This window comes from Anticarsia gemmatalis, chromosome 8 (genome assembly GCF_050436995.1).
Source record: "Anticarsia gemmatalis isolate Benzon Research Colony breed Stoneville strain chromosome 8, ilAntGemm2 primary, whole genome shotgun sequence".
NCBI classification, from domain to species: Eukaryota; Metazoa; Arthropoda; class Insecta; order Lepidoptera; family Erebidae; genus Anticarsia; species Anticarsia gemmatalis.
Genome location: NC_134752.1, coordinates 9,909,440 through 9,930,815, shown reverse-complemented (window position 1 = coordinate 9,930,815; position 21,376 = coordinate 9,909,440). Strand labels below are relative to the sequence as shown.

At 34.2% G+C, this 21,376-nt stretch overlaps 1 protein-coding gene across 1 annotated transcript in view; it reads right to left on the bottom strand.

The window, feature by feature from the left end:
- Positions 1-21,376, bottom strand: part of LOC142975030 (uncharacterized) — an 81,503-nt gene that overhangs the window by 19,822 nt on the left and 40,305 nt on the right. The window contains exon 3 of the mRNA XM_076117669.1: positions 8,897-8,951. The gene's annotated coding sequence lies outside the window, so the exon portion shown is untranslated. The remainder of the gene's footprint in view (positions 1-8,896; positions 8,952-21,376) is intronic.

Genomic DNA, 21,376 nt, shown 5'->3' with positions numbered 1-21,376 from the left:
ACATTAGCGCTGATTAACTGCTTACCAACAGACTTGCTAGGGCTGCTACATGCCTAATTAGTTCGCGAATAGAACTAACAATAAGATTAGAAATCTAAGTAGTCGGAACGCTGTTCTTCTTGCTGACTTTTAGGACTTCTGTCTTAAGTAAGTCCTAAAATGTCGATGACAATTTTATGATATCAATCACATTAATCCCGAACCTTTTGGTGTATTAACACTATTAAATCGGTTTCGAAATAAACTTTAAGATCAACATACTTCAAGTCCATGTAAATGACTTGCATTCATATTATTACAGACCATAATTAAAATCTAACACGTAACAAGTGTCAGCCCTGCAGGTAGTGAGTACGCAACTGCAACTGATGCGCGGGCGCTGGCGAAGAGATTAATAATGACGAATAGTTAGAGATAATAGCTAGTTAACTTTGTTAATGTGTTTCATTTCAATCTCGTTGCCCCCGACATGATGGAAACACTCGTCCATTGTAATGTACCCTTTAATTTTACCTTGTTGTAATTATATTTCATGTTAACATGTAAGAATATGCATAATTACTCTTAGCACCGCCTAGTAACGAGCTTCGTCGTGGTTCGTTGATTTTTGTGTAACCATTCGGATATGGATTCATGACAGGCAAAACTGTGATTAAGGTTTCTAAAAATATGATGTTGCAACATTTAAAAAACGTGTGTGATTCTGCTAGCTAATTGGCTAATCTAAATTGGTTGTTTTAGGTATCCTATGTATACATATTACAACCTATTTATTCTGAGTTTATGGTTATTATCTATTTTAACAACTCTATAAATAGTGTCAGAATCTAAAAGAATTCTAATAACTCCATAGAAAATAAAAACGTCGCCGGGTTACTTTAATTGCATAATTAAAAAAGCGGTCAAAGCGTCCGCATTCATATTCGCTATTAATGTACCTATTTCAAATTATATTATAACGAGTAATAATGCAGTATAGATATATTGCGAGCGCTTTACTTAAACGTTTTATAGCTATGAAGTTAATGTTGCTCTTAATAATTATAAAGCTTTAAAAGGAAATTTAATACAGCTATTTATGTTGGCTTCGGTCTGAATATGATAGAATACGGCTAGGTTTCACAAGTCACAAGTTAAATAGGAATAGACTGGAACAGAAAAATAATATAGGATGGGATCAAAAGACTTATTTACGAGAGAAAAATGTCTAAACATAAATAATTTTCAATAAGTTGTGTGTTTCAGTTAGTGTGTGTAGGAGCGGATATAAAATCCGAACAAGGATGAAATTAATTATTTTAATCGCAACATATATTTCCATTTCCTTTCAATTTTACTTAGATTTGCTCTAAGGAAGTCGTGAATAAAACATATACGGTGCGCTCAAATGAAGAGACTTCAAAACGCTCTATGAGGAGAAAACAAACGCGATATTATACATTTTACTAAAAGCGATGCATTCCATCGATACTTAAACAAGCATTTATATCATTAACCTACAATTTAGCGACTATACTGAAGGAAAAGTGTCTGTCTAACTTACCTACAGTTCGTTTATTGAAACTAGTACTATCGCATTTGAAGCAAGAAAGTAAACCCTGGAGACTTAATCCGCACTTAGCCTCGGATTTTCATATCCTGCATATTTATTGACAGTTTCTACTATGATCTTTGGATTATGACCACGTTAATATCTAGAATCATTTCAATCTAATTACTGGGAGATAATGATTCTTCTATTAATGTGATTAAAAGTTTTAGGTATAAAAGACATTAAGTATTAACATGTGTCTTACGTACCGAAATTGCACCAAGATAAACTAGATGGGCTTGTGAATTGAATAATGTTGTGCTACATGCAAACACTGTTATTATACCATATTTAATTCAATAAAACCCATTCGAAATGTATGATAAAAAATGTTGTACTCAATTTACAAATCACGCTCTAACACAAGAACATAATAATATAATTGCAGATGTAAAATAAATAAATGTGTTTTAAAAGATTACATTTATGAACAGAACTTCTCAGTAGACGATTAATTTTAGTTATAAGTTTCAAACAACAGGGTAATTTATAATTAACTATATAATATAAGCAGACATTAAAAGCATCCTGATAAAATAATTCATAATTGTTTATTCTGTTTCAATCTCCAAGAGCTTCTGACAATAATTGAATAGACATAAGGATGTTTGTGTTTAACACTTACAACATCTAAAAGCGAAAGCTGTATCACCTAATTTAAATAAATTATTCGAGAAAACAGCAAACAGTACCTAACAATTCGCACAGCAATAACTGTGCGTGAAATTATAATCAAAATTATGGATAATGGCCACTAGAAACTTAAAATAACAATTTAAGTAGGTCTTTGATATTAATGTAGAGCCACAATTTCCCTTCTGAACAAGATAACAAGACACGGACACCATTAAATTGGGTGTAAAACATAAGTGTGAACGTCGAGACGGTGGTCCATCGGTGGTAGACACGATACTATCCCATTAACCTCGGTTGCCTGTAATAACTCTCAGTGTTTCATAAACTAAGTTCCAAGTATAGTTTTTCAAGCATTTCCAGTCAACGTTAAGATAAAACTTACTTATGAAAGGAATAAAGTTACTCGGGAATAACGATTAATTCTATTTAAAGTTTTATCTCCGCGATCGTTCGCACGGAGGCGCTGAAACGAGCCTTTAACACGCTGATTGAGATTAACAATATTTTTTCATATCTAACGCGAAGGTAATCTTAGACCTTTCCGAGTGAACTCAAATCATAAACTTGAATGTAATTATAACATTTGTTGCTTGCAAGGATTGTTATCTGACAGTTAATTGCTCACTCTCGCGTAATCATGACCATGTTATATGTGGATAATCATTGGCTATCATCAACTTTGCATTAAAGGGAAGACAAAAAAACATTGCAAATTGGAGTGTAAGAACTCTATCTTCATCGCGCTTGTTTGCATTAACTTAACATGAATAGTTAAGGTGAACATTAACATTTTTATCTGTTTATTGCTTCATAACTAAAGGCAAACGTTACGGAGATTATCTTCATCATCATCTTGTTGAAAACAGTTTAAAAAGACAGAAATGGTACATTTTATGCGTAGTAGCGGCAAGTATCTAACAAGAATTAAATTATATTCTGATATAATTTTGATTAAAATGATAGAGCATAAAGTAGCGGCCCAATAATTCGCTTAAGGGCTTTCAAATTAAACAAAACATAATTTATCAAGCACGCTTTCTTTGTTGTTCAATTTAACTTCATTTAAAGTTTCCGCTTATTAGAACAAACAAGAAAATACGTAGAACACATGTTCCAAGAGAAGCTAGAAAGCGTGACACAAACAATTAATTCGACATGTATTAGTAACATGACATACACATATCTGATTTGAGTTTTGTAACGTGCTCTCTATGCCAACACTGTGACTATCGTTACATCGAAACCGCCGACGAATTATCTCAGCTCGGCTCTGCGCGACGTCGCCTTCGTATCGCCTCTATAATGACGGAATAATGGCAGATTATGGTACTGTACATACTATACATAGTGTACGTACTGCTCTCGAGTGTACCGAGCTAAGTGACTCTTACTGTATCAAGTCAAGGGATTATGATTTTAATCTCGCTGTGTAGTGGTGCCAATCATGTAGTTTGTTTTGTAATACAGTTTAGTAAAGCCTCTATTAAATGTGTTCTAAAACGATATACTAGAAACAATTTCTCGTTCTTCTTCATGCACACGAAATGCATCCTTCTGTTGTACATTAAGTAGAAACTAGTATTTTAATTTTTGCCGTGAAGTCGCGTTTTTCCTTAAACATTTAGCTACGTTAAGTCTCTCTTATATAACTAACTTTTGACTTCTTCCCACAATATCTTAGGTTATTCAAGGATAGTAAAACGCTCTTTTAGATTATTCTGATCATATTAGTTTATGTGTTGTTATTTCTGAGATTATATACACAAGTAAAAGGTAAGTCTTCAAAACATTAGTGTTGGAAAATCAATAAAGCTATGTGAGAAAGAGCATTTGTGTAAGTATGAGCGTATAGATATAATTACAGTAAATAAGGTATCGTTCATTAGAAGCTATTATGACGGGCACTTGACGTGCTTCAAGGTAATTATACAACCGGCAAAGCGTTTTCTTATTAATTATTAATCGACAAATCGCGTTCAGGTCGTGTTTTCTTCTAAACGACTGACCATAAAACGGAATATATGTAGAGTTATTAATTTTTACAGAGGAACATAACTAATATTAAATTATTTTATTGTATTACATTAAGAATGGCTGTTAAAAAAATAGGGCTAAAATTAATGCAATGGCTTGAAAACCACTTGAAATATAATTCTTGCCTATCTAACTTATATTTAAATACATTTTTATTTATTATTAAAACAAGAATATTTCTTTAAGCATAATAAACAGGATACATTTATCAGAGGTTATTAAAAAATAAGATTCCGTGATTTTTTTCGAGCAATTGAAAAGAACATTACTGTGTATGTACGACTACTTCGCTGGTGAGAAAATAAATGAACGAAAGCCAAATACAATTATCCCACAGCGAGTATTTATTTAAAAACAAAACTAAGTTATTTAATGTAACAACCGTGTTCGTTTAAAGTTTTAGTAAAATATGTATATTATTATAATTCTAGTGTGGTATCCTGTATTAGTTGGCAACTTGCCAATCAAGTGGAGAAGTGGCACTTGCCTACTAATATCATAAACCCGTTCTAAAGCAAAATGCAGTATAACTAGTCATATTTACAAATAACTTGTAACGTCTAAGGGTCTCTGTACACAAACCTTCCACACCACAGACCTCACACTTGTCGAATAAAAACAAATATACTCTACAATAAGGCAACTCTGGAATAAGACTACAGATTTAAACTAAGCTATGGCACGTGTAAACGATATGATTTGCTACATACATGATGCATTAGATTAGCCGCAAGTTTTTGCTCAACCAATAATGTTCATCCATTCAGTAAAGAATATAAGGAAGTTGTAATAAATAAGGAATTTTATTAGTTGTCAACTACTCAACTACCGACTCCAGCCGTGCATCAGCCGAAAAAGTTAACTAGCATTGTCACGATAATCCGGTGAAATATGAAATTAAATCTGAGATCCTAACAAAATCTACTTTTTCCTCGAGCGACTCAAATAGATATCTATACTTATAATAAATCTGTAGAGAGGTCAATTCTGTACATTGAATATATTTAAAAAAAAACCAATGGGGGATGTTTAGTAACGGATACTGATACCGAATCTGCAATTTATAATTTTCTTTTCTGTCTGTCTGTCTGTCTGTCCTCCGTCTGTATGTGTCGCTATCACGTAAAAACTACCGGATAGAATGCACTGAAATTTGCTATATGCATAGAATAAGTAGTGGAGCAGTTCCTAGGATACTTTTTATCGCATAATTTTTCATAGATTTTTAGAAAATTGAAAAAAATACGTAGAAATCTTTCGAACCTGCGTTTCCCTAAAGATACCATAGATGGCGTTGCGAATCCATTTCACAACATTCGCAATATAGTTCGCGGCGCCTGCCGTATCGATACCTGTTGTTCGCACCAACCAATAGATGGCGTATAGTCCGCAACAAAGCATGTTTTTCCTAATTAATTTATTTTGATTGCTTTATTGTAAAAAAAATACCTTTGAAACAGGCTATACATTTATAAGATTTTCAAACATAAATGTTGTATGATTTATTACACAAAAATGTTGGTTTACGAGGGTCCGGTGCGGTCGGGATATCCTAGGTGGCAAACCGAATAATTTCGTTTGTGGTCGTTGTTCGCCGCTACTAACAGATGGCGTTGTAGTTCGTAACACATAACCAAATTAATTGGTTGCATTAAGGAAATAAATTGGATAGCTATGCAACAGACTATAGGTAAGTTTTAAAAAATAAACAACGGATGATATATAAAAAATAATTACGGGTTACGCGGTTCCGGACGTATCATCGCAAGTACCTATACATTATTAAGCATAAAATGTGTTTAGGCATCATTAGTTCAGAAAAATACCTCACATAAAATTCAAGGGCGTACAAAACTCATACCGGAAGGTCGACCAACAATGTTTCAATTTAAATACGAATCATTTAAAACTGAGTACGAACTCAGTGACCAATTATACATGGTTTGAACACAAAAGATATACCTACTCTTTGAGTATGGTAATACAGTAATGTTGTGAAATATGCGTCAAATTTACACTTTCATGGATAATTTTCCTGTATCAGCGCCTTCTACACTCCAGCAGAGTCCGGCAGTCTTGCCCCCACCCCAATTCCAAATTTCCATATTGCATAGTACTCATCGCTCTAATTTCCCCTCTAAATTTCCTATTGAATTTTTAAGAAGAGCCAAGGTCAGGCAAGCGGTCCTAAAAATGCCTAGCCAAATCTATGGCAACCCTAATCAATGTAGGATAATATGTATTTTGGAATTAAAATCTAAGTAGTTCTATGTTTTGCTTTTTATTTTCAGGAGAACGACCCAGTAACCCAAGTGTTATCACGTTCCAAATAATTCCATTTTAAATACTTAATTCTAAACCTAGGTCAATGGCCTTACATTAAAAAAAATTGTAACGTTATTCACAATATCCTTTTTGTACTAAGTATGTTTTTTTTATCTGATTAACATTTAGGATATTTATAATATTTAAAAAAAAATCGAATCGCCTTTTTGGAATAAACGTATAATTTTATCTTGCATATTAATTGCGTTCGTGGTCGAAGTAGTAACATATCAAGTTTGAACTTTTGTTTTGACATGAGAGAGTAAGTTCAAATCCTAACGAGTGACATTTCATTTTTGTACAATTTATTTATTTTTTAAATTTTGTGTTAATTTTTTTAGGTGATTTAATTCAATGTTATCATTTTTTGACATATTTTTTTATTTAAATAACATTTTTATCACAATATTGAGTGAGCGAATATTTTTGTTGTCATAAATTCCGCAGTCTTTTGAAAGTATAAGTAGGTACCTACTTGGTTATTCAATATTTTAAATCTTAATCTAAATTATTAATCTATTTTTAATAGGATTGTTAGCTGCCTGTTGCAAAAAAAAAATCTCTAAGATTCATTTAGTACGATCATAATATGAAATTTTATTACTCATTAATAGTCATTTATTTCAAACCCACAGCGATTCTAATGTACCGCCTGGGTATAAATATAGGTATTCTTATCTATATCTATTCTATACTTATTCTATACTTATAATAATAAATCTGTAGAGAGGTCAATTCTGTACATTGAATATATTTAAAAAAAAACCAATGGGGGATGTTTAGTAACGGATACTGATACCGAATCTGCAATTTATAATTTTCTTTTCTGTCCTCCGTCTGTATGTGTCGCTATCACGTAAAAACTACCGGATAGAACGCACTGAAATTTGCTATATGCATAGAATAAGTAGTGGAGCAGTTTCTAGGATACTTTTTATCGCATAATTTTTCATAGATTTTTAGAAAATTGAAAAAAATACGTAGAAATCTTTCGAACCTGCGTTTCCCTAAAGATACCATAGATGGCGTTGTGAATCCATTTCACAACATTCGCAATATAGTTCGCGGCGCCTGCCGCATCGATACCTGTTGTTCGCACCAACCAATAGATGGCGTATAGTCCGCAACAAAGCATGTTTTTCCTAATTAATTTATTTTGATTGCTTTATTGTAAAAAAAATACCTTTGAAACAGGCTATACATTTATAAGATTTTCAAACATAAATGTTGTATGATTTATTACACAAAAATGTTGGTTTACGAGGGTCCGGTGCGGTCGGGATATCCTAGGTGGCAAACCGAATAATTTCGTTTGTGGTCGTTGTTCGCCGCTACTAACAGATGGCGTTGTAGTTCGTAACACATAACCAAATTAATTGGTTGCATTAAGGAAATAAATTGGATAGCTATGAAACAGACTATGTGGTAAGTTTTAAAAAATAAACAACGGATGATATAAGTATAAAAAATAATTACGGGTTACGCGGTTTCGGACGTATCATCGTAAGTATACATTATTACGCGTCTGAAGAGCTCCGGCGCAGATAGGACCTATAATAATATTCTGAATCTAGACGGGTAAGCAATGGTCAGTCTATAATAAGGTATTATATTTTACACTGTAAACTGCTACGGATACAGACGAGAGCGGAAAAGAAGGTAACCACAGGAAATCAGGCCTGCCTGAGCCTGTGTCACATTGTGTGCCCTTCGGGTCCCTTTCGTAAATAACCATTAGATGACATAAGAGTTGTTAACATTTTTATGTGTAGGTGTATCGAGTGCTTCGCAATTCGCGTGCTCAAACGAATAAGCAACAGTACGAAATTCACGCGAGCGGAGCCGCACGGGTCAGCTAGTTTTTTTAATATTTTAAGACAGTAGCTGGCGCACTTTTAAAAAGGCTCTCATGAGATGAGATTAAAGTCGTAGTTTGTCATCACACTTTTATTTTTGTTGACGTTAAGAGACCCCCAGGGAGCTGAAGTTTTTAATTTTCTGTTGAGCCTCTCAGGTATTATCATGTCAGATTTGACATGTTCCCTGTCATGTTGACATTGCTTGTATACTGCCGACTGGGTATTTTTATTTCATTATTTACTTTGACTGCATTTTGTGCAGTCTGTAAAATGGTACAGATTTATTTTGTTCCTTCGAAAGTTTTCGTTCGGGGTACGTTTCTTTGAGCTATTTAAATTAATGAAAAACAAGTTTTTGACTCGACTAAGGATGTACAACATGTGAAAGGCTGGATTCAAAAAGAACAATCTTTACGTCATAATCAATGTTTTAAATAATGCAATTACTTACTTGTATACTGTTTCAGGTCAATCTATCAGACGTCTGCTCGAATTCTTCAGTGCACCTGAAAATAAAGAGACGAAAATTAATATAATGTATTCATCAAATAGCAAACAGATTTTATAAATCGATGTCAATAAGATTTAAATCCAGTCATAATAGGCACTGGGCTCCTATCAGATTAAAATAATAAAGAAAGTCAACTACGGAAGCCAAGTGCAGGCTAAAAATAGCTTTTATATAAGAACTGTTGAATATTAAAACTGTCTTCAGGACCTTTTATACCACCGTTGTCGCAAATGTAAATGTCTAAACCTCACATAACTTCGAAAACATAGTAGTGTCTAGGATTTGAACTCCTAACCCCCGGCGTGGGAGGCAAACGGTTACCACTCGGCTACGTTAGTGATAATAAATTAAAAACATCTTAACGTATGAGTCATTAATATCTATCTTACTTTTATTAATAACTTTGTGGGCAGAGGTCAGCACTCGTAACGCGAGAAGTGTGCCATATTATTACCTATGAACAGTTACAAGTTATTGCTTAATACTAATATTGATCAATAACATTTGTTTATAAAACAGCCAGTCGAAAAATCTATTTGAAAAACTAACAGTTATTAATGATATAATCTTAGTTAAATTATGGACTCATTTAATAAGTAAATATTGAGTTACTAAGCTCTATTAATTTATCGGATTAGTTTTTTACTTTTTATTGTTATAAAACTTTTCTGAACCCGCGCTACTGCATTCAATTTCCTTATAGAATGACATTCTTCTGGTTTCCTGACCACATATTTTACGTGTAAGTAGCACTTTAATAGCTTCATTAAACAAACAGTTTATAAAATATTTTTTTACCACATAAATAAACTTTGGATTGCAGCAGCTATTCTTTAATTAAGTAATTATACATGTTGATAAACACTTCAACGCATACGTGTACATTCTTTGATATAATCATTACATAGTAATCGTCATCTCGTCATGCATCTTCCCATGTTCAGAACTTAATATTCGTACATAATTACACGCAATTTGCATAGTATATTACGAGGCGTATAGTGGAATATGCACACGTAATTGATCTTTATGATCGGCTTCCGTTTGATGCTCGTTAGTCCACGGAAGCTCCACGCTTCACATGTCCAATATCAATATTGTTTATAGATCGATCATTTATATCCACACTATACTTTCTCATGTTACAAAGATACTATTAAATAAACGTATTTGGTAGCTTTTCGCCGATAAGTTTTCTTTTGGTAGCGCGATTTAATAAAATATACTTACAATGTTCGATTTTGGGTGGAGTACAATACTTGAAAATTATAATACTCAATGCACAATGTAGATAGACTACGAATAAAAATTAAAGAAGGTCAGTTCCAATCAAATAGGTAGTTACGGAACAGAATCGGAAATGGGTGATACACTGCCTGTCTGATAAGGTCTTCATTAGTACTGTAGTGGACTTCACCGCACTTTACTTCAATAAATCCTGCAATCTCGATGGGCGCCGTATATCTAAACAAGTTATAATTTGCACCTTGGATAACTACTTACCTATATACAGAAACGATTAATATAAAATTGCCTTTGCAGCGCCGCACGATGCAATATCAAATTTCACTGATGTTACGGCTATCGACTATCAACGAACTGTTTTCACGGCAAATTTTCATCTACTATTCCAATGACTTACTGCAAATAAGAACATTGTAAGAGCACCATCAGATGGTTGAGTTCTAAACAATACATTCCTCGGTATAACGGTAGAAATAACCTTTAGTTAAACTCAATTTGCTATCGTGTAAGTTTAAATATTCAATCAGTGCGGTGGGACCGGAATTCGTGGACGAAATAGGAAATAGCGCTTAACAATATACTGCGATAGAAGCAAATCAAACGTGCTAGATATCCTGGTACTAATCTATAACCTAAGGCAATCTATTCAGATAAGATAGGAATAAATCTTATTGGAGCGGTAGAAGCCCGGTACCCATTAGTGGTTACCGGTACGGGTACAATGGGTATCCACGGGAATTGGTATTGGCGGCCAACGGAAATATATCAACCCACCGTATATGTAGGTGTTTGTCTTGGAATTCTTGATTTGGAGATTACACACGAGACAGCCCCTCTAGTGATTTTCTGATTATTTCGAGTGTAAGTAGACATGATTTGCCTACAAAATTGCTCGCGGGAAGAAAATGACTCCATAACAAAGTAGATCTCAATATAAGACTAATTTTAGATTTCGTTCAGATTTGCTTCTTCAACAGTGTTTCATCTAAAAAGGTGAAACAAGCAACAAAATGTTTATAGACAATAGAACATAGATTATGATGTCGTTGGAGAGTACACGTTTTTAGCACTAGGGTGCATTACACAACCTACGTGCGCTTCACAAAGGTTTAATTAGTGATTTGTGTGAGAAACACTATAGACTTTGTTGTTAGGACTTGTCGTTCTATTAGACTGTCATGTTTTGAGATCTCACTCACGTTGATTGTAACAGTTTAAAGTTTTTTGTCAACGATTCAGGGAACGCAAACCATGGAAACTCATGCGATGTCGAACAATCGCGTGTTTTGGTAACAAATAAGTGAATAACCGCCAGTGAATTTATTCAACTGTTCTGTATTTTATAATGAAATGAGCAAGAATATTTTCTAAGATATCTGCTTTCTTTAAAGACCATAAAGTTAGTATTTATGCGAGAAAACTATAATTGATTTAATAGAGTATACATGGTTAATTCCTTTTGATGTCTCTGATGTTCAAGTCAACGTCCGATTTACGCGACATAAGAAATTAATTTTAAAATGAATTATATTTTGCATTCAAGTTGTCCCCGAGAAAGTAGGCAGGTAATAATTATTAATTTGAAACTTCGCTTATAAGTTACATTGCATTGAATTGTAGGAGACGGTATGAGTGATGAGTATAGTTAGCCATCTTTCGAATTTCCATCTTGGGCATGCAGTAAACGATAGGTATTAATTTTGATAAATGGTCAGTTCTTGCAAAATCGATAACAGGTATAATCGACTAGACTAACGGGCACAAGTGTATCATATTACAAACTTGTGCACTGGCCTGGTCTAAAAATGGTCATGCTACTTTGTAAGGGTACAACTATTCTGAAACCATTGATAGTGGTTCACATTCACACTGCTGTGGTCGATCTTGAATTATGTAGACAGATCGCAACAGCGGCGGCATGTGGGGCCTATTGATATTGTAATGATCTCTGGCTAAAAATAGACAGACACCTGGCTCGCTGTTATACGACTCTGCTGAAGTATCCCTTTTAAAAATCTATTACTGTGATATATCTCTCGAGGACTTCGAAGAACACATTTTTATTAAATTGTTTATTTTAAGAACACACTCACAAAATAATATTTTTCTCAAGTATTTATAAAACAAGAAGAAGAAGAAGTAAATAATTCGATATTATACTAAAAGCAACGTGGCAGTGTGTAGTAGCCCTTAGCCGGCACAATATTAACGTTATCATTGCAACTGAAACTGCAAACATCACGAGCGTGTAAGTACTAAGTCAGTTTTCTATTCACCGCGATCTATGCTATCTAGTAACGGACTTTCAGGTTGTTTAGGTTAGAAGGCGCGTAAGGAGGCTCTAATTGCAATATTTACATTTAAATCGAGTGCGCCTCGTTGTCGTCGTGTTGTTAGGCCCAAACCGATGTTAACACGAGCCCAGCACGCGAACTTACTAACCAAGATTTATCGTAGTACTTGCCGACAGGCTGACCCACTAACTATAGAATTATAGATACCTTTTTGTCCAATACAATGTAGAAATACATGTTAGTCGACTATTTCAATATTTGATGTCTATGTAAATGTTTAGATATTGCGTTAGTTTCTCGTGCCATGATCAAACATGACACTTTAGTCTATTTGCAATGCCAATACCGAGGATTATGCTCAGTTTATTTATGTGTTTGTTATCCTCCGTAAATAAAGTTCTCTCACTTTATAGCGACACAATGTGGTGATTACGATGCGAATGTTATTCACACTACGAATTATATTATTGCCATTAAATGTTATAGTCGTTGCTGAATTTATTTTCGTGTTTACTTCTTGGTCCAACACTACTTTTAGAACAAGTGTTATAAAGTTATGTGCAGTGAGCACCTTTTATGCGCATAGTGTTTATCTCTCCATCATTCAAAGGTTGACTTGTAGATCAGACAACGCATAGCATTATTGATATTATAGAAACGATGTATTTATAAACTTAATACATAATATTATCAGATTTACGCATTTCCTGTGACATTTAAACACTTATTTAACAATCAATTTATGTTGAATTTTTCTCTCTGAAGTAACAACTAAGTTACGCCGCATTTCCGCGGCGCGTCGACGTTGTACATCGACAAGTTGTCGTTAGTAACGCGACTTGTCGACAAATCGCGCTTGTCGTGTCGTCGCTATCTCGTATCACGTTTTATATTACACCACACTGCTATACATCAACTTTGCGACACGAAAGAAAGTATGTTTAAATCTCAACAAGTACTTTTACAAAATGTATCGTCATATAAATCGTCGACTTAAGAAACATTGTCATAAATTACTTGAGAATATTTTTGTATTATGCACGGTCCCGATAAACGGTTTCTGCAACATTATATTATCGTGTAACAAAATTAATAATAAACTTTCTACAAAAGTTGAAATTACGGAAACAAAACAACATTCAATAATACGCTTCTGGTGTTTGTTTTCGCGATAAACGTCATAACGTAGTGTAAAATCGTAATTTTGCACAGTAGCTCGGAGTATAATAGATAGTTGAATGTTATCGAGTACCGGACGCCCCCCGGCGCGGAACATTGCCCAGGTGCCACAGATAAGATTTATATCTGACGTATCTGGACGTAAGTCGGCCACACTCCGCCAATCTATCTTGAACACTCACCTCACCGTACTAACTACTGACACTTGTCACTCAACAACAGACAACGTTATTAGTTTCTATATCTGTCTCTATTAACATGTCATTTCGATCTAATCTGCATGATTTTAATGAACTGTTGAATGTAAAACGATTAACATTTTATCTGGTCGTAAATTCAGTGTTAATTAAATATTATGATTATGCGTGATGTGATGTTTTGACAGTTTACAACTGCAATAAACAGATTAGAGAGCCGATGCGGTTAGAAAAGTAGAGTCAGGGGCGTTATAATAGAATTAATTAAGATGCTAAATACTACTTAAATAAATCAATCAGAATATATTATTATAACAAAAGATCACGTCTTGTACACATATTACGAATGAACTAAAACATGAACCACTATAACTAATAAATAGAATAAAGGACGGAATTCGCGTTTTCATAGCGGGTATCAATTTTTATTTAGAGTCATTCGGGTCAAGTGTGCGCACTTTCACCTTTGGGACCACATTGTGAATTAGAACAGTGTAATCAGTAAAATAAAAGTAACATATCAAAATAAACATTTATTAGACTACAATTTGGAAGACAAACTAAATCTGTAAGTATATTAGTTTTCATTCAAACAGACAAAAACAACTGAAAGTCGGAATGCGAACACTTGACCCGTGTTGTGGGTAAGTGTGCGCACAGCTATGGGGTAAATAGACGCACTTGGGGCAAGTGGATGCATTGGTTAATTTGACCGAAATTAATTATATTAATTTAATTATTTTACCAAAATTATCTAGCCTTTGAAGTAAATTTAATGAAAATGATCCAGAACCATACATCTCCTTTTCAGAAAATCCAAACACAAAACCAACAAAACTACTTGAACATTCTAGGTATAAAAAAAAAAATTTAATAATCAAATTAAATAATTTGTACTGTTTCTGGCTTAAACCGACCTATTGAAGATGCAGCTATGTTTAATTTAAGTCTTTTGCGAAGACATGACTCGCTTATACCAATTGCTTTACTTTTATCCTGTTCAATTAGAGCTTTTGCTTTAGCGATTTGTTGTAACAGTCGCAAGTTCAGGTTTTTTTTTAATATAATTTCGAAACATGGCGCTACACTAAAACAAATAAGTAAATAAGAGTTTATTTGGTACTAAAATTATATAAATTTATTATTATCTTTATGAATCCGGGGAAGTGTGCGCGTGCGCCCACTTACCCGCGCACACTTTCCCGCAGACCCCAAAATTGAATATAAGAACCGCTGAGTCCAAAGTAATGAATATAACTTTATATATCGCTTAAAAATTTCAACAACAATAACCATTTAATTAAAAAAACATGACTTTCCTGGTGTTGCTTTACAATCTTGCGTGTCAGAATGTTTTCCAAACAATAAGAAAGACACAATCAAATGGCCTAAAACAGTTTTTTGCAAATAAATAAACAACAAAGTGCAGTGCGGCGCACTGACATGTCGCGACTAGTTCGCGGCGCTTGCAGCTATGATTGACCAAAACAGTCACCCCCGCCCCCTAACCCCGATCAGAGATATAGGCCCTGCGCTCACTTACCCACTGCGAACAGTTACCCCGAATGACTCTAAAGGTCCATCATGAACGCTATAAAAGGATGTTCTCAGCTTACAAGCGTTAACGAGTTTCTTGATGATAAATGTTTTGAACAGAAAGTGATGTTTATTGTCATTGCGGACAGCTCACGAATTTGGTCATGACGCCAAGTTCAGTTCTGGTTCCATTATTGACCAAGGGCCTTTAATATATTACCGACGCACGTTCGAGGCGAAAATTAACGATGATCGGGTTACATTCCCACTACCATCGCGGATATCAGTACTTAAAAATGTAATTAAACCAACCTTTCTCCATTATGTAATAATTTATTACCACCTGATCGTATACCGCTGGTAGCCGATACCAATCAATGGCCCTGTACTAATCAATCGATTACATTTATATCATGTGTGCCTCATTCGATTAATCGTTCCAATTGCTCGGGTCGGCGGGTGAAATCTTACGTATACAATTTATAATGCAAAACATTTCTAATGGAGAATGCGCTAATGGGTTTAGGCTTACACAAAAACCATAGTTGGTATAAATGTGAGCAGGTATCATATCTATGGTTGGTTTTACACATAGGTGAACACGGATACATCAATCAATTTATTTATGGAAATTTAGACGTGTCATATGCGTCACCAGTATACGTATAATATCCTCGTATTATTATAATTATATTAAAAATATTACTTAACGTGTAGTTAGGTAATGTTTTTCAATAACTTATGTGTCCATGAATAATTTTACTAAAAATAAAATATAAGTATTTCGCGATTATATATTTATGCAGCCTATAAAATTATGAACCATGTAATATAAAAGTCAATTATTGTTAACAATAATTTTAATGGACACCTACCGCGGGAAAAAAAGATTTATAATATTTTTTTCAGACACCCTTTTATATAATGCTGGATATTTAATATAATGTTGGAACTTTCCACCTTCAAAATAAAGCTTAAAATTCTGGACTCTCTTATACTAACACTTTAGCTTTATTTATTGAAAAGTAAATTGAATTATTCATCGGAATTCCGGAGAGTGCAATGTTTGCGTACTTTGGCGGACAAGTTATTACAAATTATTTATTACCTGGTCAAGCGTGACAACATAAGTGCGCCTCCGAAAATATTGCAATCAATTTTCTCAAATTGATCGTTACATAATTTGTAAAGGTTACAAGATCACGGACATAACAAGTTTCAGAAACCGCAACGTTGTTATCGAAATTGCAACTGATATCAGACCGCAGGAACATTGTTTCTACTTGTTAGTATTACGGCGGTTGTATCGCAAACAAATAACAAGACAATTAACCTTACTTTGAATATAACGTTCTAACAAATCGTGGAATGTTTGATCAACATTGGCATGGCGCGAACGAGAATAAAACGACTGAACACTGCGTCTAAATAAAATATTTGAAATGCCACGTATAAAATGTGGCGTGTTGAACGCAAAGGCTTCACCGCCGTGAAATTGATAAAATGTGTAAGAGGGCAAAAAGAAAGTGCATTTATATTACTTTCTTCTACCATCGATTCCTACTTTAAATTGTAGAGCCAAGCCTTTAGGTTCCTTATAAAGAGTGGATAAAAATAGTATTACTGCGATCACTGTGTTTACATCCACGGGTCTGTCACTTGGCAATTAGTGGCCATATTAGCTAGTGCGGGGAATAACTATTTCTATTAATAGTGATAGGATAAAAACTTACCGTTAGTAGTGAATGTCACGTTTAAAATATGCGACAACAATGTTGAGTTAGTATAATTAGTAGTCATGGATCGATTATCATCATTGTTATTAAAAGTTCAAAACGATGCACGTGACCGGTTTTCATCGAACAATTTACCATTTACGTGAGTTTGAATTTATGAAAATGAAACACGAACTTCTCATGCGGCGCATGAGTTATATACATTGTTAGTTATGAATATTACATTTAAATGTTGTTTCATATCTCAGAGTGCGTGTGTATTTTTGCAATGTAACTATTAAAGGCTATTTAAATCCAGCAGCGAGTCTCTATGAAACTTTATAAAAGCTAAACACGTCTAATTTTGTACTAATGTGAAATGAATTGCCATTTTTTGCTGTTATTACATCAGACACATTAAATTTCGCCGTTCATTGTTGTTCACGTGTCCAGTGAGAGTGAGAGTCGCGCCATTTAAGTTAAAGAATTGAATCAAATTGGTGTAATGACTGCGAAGCACGTGACTCAATGATCAAGGGTTTTACTTTTACGTTTTCGAAGTTAATAAACGCACCGACAATTATCGGAAGTGATCGGTTATTGCTCGAAGCGAATCTATGTACGAGTATATGTCCGGTTATATTTGGCGAAAGCTGATAACTGTTATAGAATCATCTCTCAGTTTCATCAAATGCTCTAGCTGCAGCTATTTCTGAAAATGGGTATAGGTTATTAAGAACTTACATGCATGCGATTAAGAAATGACTAATAAACGAAAGATCATATATTATGATAAGATTTCGTTCTTACAAACTACATTTAAAGTAGTGGTAGAGCGGTAGAGTCGCAAACAAAAAAGTGGTTACTGACGCAGTAGGCGCGTCAATCAATTGATATAGTTACCGGAATACGACGTGGTCGCGGTGAGGTTGCTGTACCACACAGAGTTCAATCCTACAAGTACGAGGCGATTGCAAGATTCCGGCTCGGTAATGCTACACTTCAGTAATAAGTTTAACAAAAATATAGTTTTAACACGCTATTATGCACAAATTCGTGTTATTATTTACTGTTTGCTATCATTAGTGTTGCGCAACAGCCATCGATTTCGAAATCTCCTCGGAGGTGCACAATTGTTATTCATCGCCCGCCATAATATTATTATTGTACTACAATCGGATCATTTTCTGAGCTATTACAATGAATCGAGTGATTCTAAAGCATCGATAACAGCACTTACCGCCGGTGCCGTCTGGTGCCGTTCTAATTTCACCCACAATGAAAATCATGTTTCCACCACAGACAATTTTAAACTGTGTAATTATTTTTTTAAGAAAATTAGTGTGAAATTACGGTATCGTTTTCATTGTCTTTTTGTATTGTGATTTATAATGAGCCCTTTATAAATTTTAAATTCAAATTGTGGGCTTAATTTTCTCATTGTTTTCTAAATATTGTTGTTCAATTTATAACGATAAAATAATAGCGGGGCACCGGGGAACATTGCCGGTGACGCCTGAAGGCAGCATTCGGGACGTCAAATGCTTGCTCTTATTGCACCTTTTAAACATTTAGCAACATTGTATAAGTAAATACTTGAACATGCTCTAGAATTTAAATTCCCATAGTTAGAGCCAATTAAATCGGTTAACTCTGTGTTATTTTTTATCGTTTGTGTACCAAGCTAACTTAACTAGAAAAGAAACGCAAGGTAAAGAAAAAATAAAAAGAGTAAAATAAGACAAATATTGACAGTCAATCAACAGCCCCAAACGAGGATAAGCAATTAAATAAACTGTTAATTAGCTAACCAATAACGTCAAAAGTAAAATGATTTACTTGCTTAGAACAAATATTATGTAGGTTTTTTATACACCTAACAAGGACTATATAAAGATCAGTGTCATATAAAACTATGCATGGGACATTCATAACATAACAATTTAATAAAAACTGAACAGGGCGCTATATTTTTTATCAAAATTACGTTGTTAATTTGTTCAGAGTTATTACCTTTATTTTATTCAGTCAGATAAAATATAATAAAGCACTGTCAATTTCTTCGTATGAATAAAAAGCTTAAACACATTCATTTAATTTATTTTTATTACAAATAGCAAATATTCCAGCCTTATGAATGTTTCCATTTAACTTTATATTTATTGTGCATAAGACTACAGGTACAGTCATTACAATTTAAAGGAATTCAATAGGTTTCGATAAAACAAGTTCATTAAAAATGTTGTTCGTTTTTCGCCAGATGCGGTACTTTAAGATAGCGCAAAATGTCAGTAGTGCCACTAATTAAATTACAATTAATTGTAGCGAGGATATCGCATCGGCCGTGACTTGCCTCGATATCTCTCATTATAGATAACGTTAAATTATTAACCTACGACTTCAAAAGGTTTCTGTTTACTTGATTATTTACGATTGAGGAATTTGAACAAATATTTTGTATTTCTACTTATTTAATTTAAGGATACTTAAAAAAATGATTTTTCTACAAAAAACAAATATGTAAAGTGGAAAATTTGGTTTATAATCTACAGTATAATTTTGTAATCAAATACTCCCTCGGTAATGTAGGTAGGAATTAGTGAAACGTTTTTGAAAGTTAAAAGCTCCGTTTATAATTTTAATACAATTTATGTAATAAATGACGATTTTTCTCAGATAACAGAGAAACGAAACGGCTTATCATTGCAATCGGAGGTTTCATTAAAGCTTGAAATAAAAAATGTGAGGGAGTGTGTAAATTAAATATAATGAGCGATGATTAACGATTACAAGGTATCGGCAGAGTTGGCGCCTGCGCTTGCGTCCGCGCCCGCCGTCCACTCAGACGTGACCGCCGATCATCACACCCGACATGCACCTGACCGTCATTCATACCGACGCAGAGTAGAGATACACAGAGATTGCGTAAAAATCTTTAATACTCCGCATTGCAAAGGATTTCAAGAAATAAATCTAGTTTTAGTTATTGCCCTTGTCTACTTTTTTCTAAAGCAATTTAAGCCTTAATTTCATAGATTTATGACAAAGTAACAGTTATTAAAGATTATTTAGATATCAAATTTAGAAATTTAAAGAATCAACAGTTATCCTTACTAGGCCGAGAGGCCCAATAAATCATCAAGCAGTTAAGTGCGACATTTTTGAAAATATGGATTGTGCAATGTGCAGTGGAGGACCACGCCCTCGGTGGGTCCGCGAGTGCGATCTGTAGTGCAGACGAGCGACGGACGACCAGTAGTGTTGGCAGTCGACGTATAAATAGCGCGCGCGGTCGTCGACCGGCCTCCGCGCGGCCTTCACTTCACCCGTCGCCGCACGCCATCATCAGCGCCGGCGCAGCCGACAGGGACCCACCGTTAGGGCTGCTGATCATCGTTTGTCACTTTATCTGCTTTATGATTAGCGTGCTGTCAAAAATTAATTGTTTTCTTGGCGTCTTGTAGCGACAGACTTTTTTTGGAACATAATTTATATTGATATAAACGCTTTTTGGATTTTTAGGATGAATTTAAGAAAACCCGTAGCCAGTATATTTGTAATATTTTCTTTTAACCACATTTCCAAATTTCTCTCTTTCCGAATCAGAAAATAGGTAAGTCAACCCTAAAGTAATAATCCTGACGACTGTTTTGATCTACGTTAAAAAAAGAGCTTTACTGTCTCCATAAAAAGATAAGTATGTCTCTTTTTGGCTTGAAGAAAGAATGTAATTTGTATAAACATCTCAGGTCATACCGCAACTGTGGAACGAATCAGCGCATATTTTTTTATTTATGCTTACAAGCTATTTCACATTTACATTGCAATAATAGCAGGTAGCAGGAGGAATATCTATATTAAGCAATTTTTACCACAATTTTCTTGGTAGTAAAATTACTCAAAAATATAAATAATATGAGCTGCCAAGATTTTAAAAGTCTAGTATTATTATAGACATGTTACTGTTTCAACGTTTTTTATCATTTTGAATAGTAAATATAAACTCCGATAGTGCATAGTGGACTGCAATACGCGTCATGTAAGTGTGATAACTATTAAACACTCTTTATTGTTGACTGCAGGCCATAAACGGTAGATACGGGCCGTAGACTGTCGCCAAAAGGTATTAGAAAAAATAATGAAGGGTTACTATTTTAGTACCGCCACACAGCGTCTAACATTCCAGCGCCTATGTTCTAAGAAAACTTTCCAGGTCGATAGATGTTCGAAGTAAAAAGAAACGTCGTGATGTAT